The 2,192-nt window shown below is 33.6% G+C and overlaps 1 pseudogene; it reads right to left on the bottom strand.

Moving 5' to 3' along the window:
* Window positions 1-802: 802 nt before the first annotated feature.
* LOC106302899 overlaps window positions 803-2,192 on the bottom strand; it is a 13,026-nt pseudogene continuing 11,636 nt past the window's right edge.

Raw genomic sequence — 2,192 nt, 5'->3', positions numbered from 1 at the left:
AATTCCACTTTTAAAATATTATAAATTTCATTTTTTTAAATTTTATGTGTAAAATTTAAATTTATAAAAATAAATTTGAAATATTTAAAATATACAAAAGTTGTAAAGATTAAAACGATGAATGAAAAAATACTTAAGAATCATAAATGTGATGTATAATTAATTATAAGGACCAAAATACAATTAAAAAGACGAAACTTTAAATTTAGAGTTTTGAGTAGTGAAATTTCATATTTGCAGTTTCACTACTCAAAATTATAAATTTTGAAGTTTTGAAATTCCGTTTTGGAGAACAAAAATTTCTATATTTAAAGTTATAGAATTTATTTTGGAGATGCTATAAGCTATGTTGTCTTTTTACTCACAGGGAGAAGTGGACATTGATGAGGATTTCTCATTCTTTCGACCGTTGGATCTGATCTCAAAGGATGTAAATAAGTGCAGGAGATGCTGAGGGAAAGAAAGAGGAAAGAGAGGGATAAAGAGAAGGACATAGAAAGATTTAAAGAAATCAAGAACGAGGAAATCATTATGTACTTATTAGCAACGTTAATGAAAGCTGATAAAATACACAAAACTAAATGACAACGTTGTCTGGGATAGGAAAAGACTTGCATTTGGCAACTAAAGGCACAACTTTAGACATACCAAGAGCACCTCCAATAGGGGTTCTACCCATTGGAGTTTTAAAAATGAATATGTGTATATGTATATATTGTATATATGTATGTAGTTGTGGGGTCCACTAAATAGTGTAGAACTCCTACCCAAAGGTTCTAAAAACAAAACTTTTAGAGGTGCTCTAAGACCCGTTCCTTCTGTCAACTGCCATGTTTTCATCTCTCTCCCAGTCAAAACAATTGGATCAATGACCAGCATCTTTATCGCTGGGTTCTTAAATGAGTTGTTAGGATAATTGTAATTAAAGAAAAATTAAAAACATAAAAAGTTAGAAAGAGAAGTGAAAAATGTTTTTAGAGCACCATTAACCCTAAGAGGTTAATTTGGGTTCTTATTGATTTTTTAGTAATTAATAATAGTTAAGAAGTTGTACTTAAGAGACACTTAATTTGTTAGGTCCAATGGGGATTCTTATTTTTGGGTTCTTGAGAAAAAAAAATATTAAACTAAAATATTTTTAAAGATACAATTTATTTATTAAATATAACATATTAATATAAAACATTTTAAACATTAATTATTAAAAAGAACACTAAAACTAAGATTAGTAAAATAAACGAGAATAATTTGAAAGAAACATGCGAGCTTAGTTGTTGTCCTGACCACGTCCGAATTTACACCATACATGTTCAACCAAATCAGCTTTGAGTTGTTCATGCATGTGTTTATCACGAATTCTAGTTCGAACACCCATCATATTGCCGATATTTGTAGGAATATCAGTAGAGAATGTGAGATCGACATGTGAACTTCCGGTGTCTTCTCCTTGTTGGAACTCTGAAACATCATATTGAGTGTATCCATCTCGTTCGTCTTCTACTATCATGTTATGAAATATGATACATGCTCTAATTATCTTCCCAATTTTGCCTTTATCCCAAAAAAATGCTGGATTTTTAACAATGGCAAAGTGAGCTTGCAAGACTCCAAAAGCACGCTCGACTTCTTTTCGGACAGCTTCTTGGTGTTGAGCAAATAAAACCGCTTTCGGCCCTTGTGGTATTGAAATTGATTGGATAAAAGTTGCCAATTTCGGATAAATACCGTCGGTGAGATATACTCTCTTCCATTGACAGAGAAGGTGACTTGCGGAGCTTGACCTTTTATTATGTCATCAAAAACAGGTGAGGGATCAAGAACATTGATATCTTTTAAGGTACCTGGAGGTCCAAAAAATGCATGCCATATCCATAGATCATACGATGCAACCGCCTCTAAAACGATGGTGGGTTTTCCCGAACCACGTGTATATTGACCTTTCCAAGAGGTGGGAAAATTCTTTCACTCCCAATGCATACAATCGATGCTTCCTATCATCCCAGGGAATCCACGATGCTCACCAATATCAAGGAGATGTTGAAGATCAGCCGGTGTTGGTCTTCTTAGGTACTCCTCGCCGAATAAATATATTATGCTTTCCACAAAATGTTCCACACATGACCGTGTAGTAGTTTCACCGAGTCGGAGGTATTCGTCAACAGCATCAGCCGCAGTCCCATATGCCAAGACAC

Source organism: Brassica oleracea, chromosome C7, assembly GCF_000695525.1.
Source record: "Brassica oleracea var. oleracea cultivar TO1000 chromosome C7, BOL, whole genome shotgun sequence".
NCBI lineage: Eukaryota > Viridiplantae > Streptophyta > Magnoliopsida > Brassicales > Brassicaceae > Brassica > Brassica oleracea.
The sequence above is the reverse complement of the archived record's forward strand: the minus strand, read 5'-3'. Positions and strand labels throughout refer to the sequence as shown.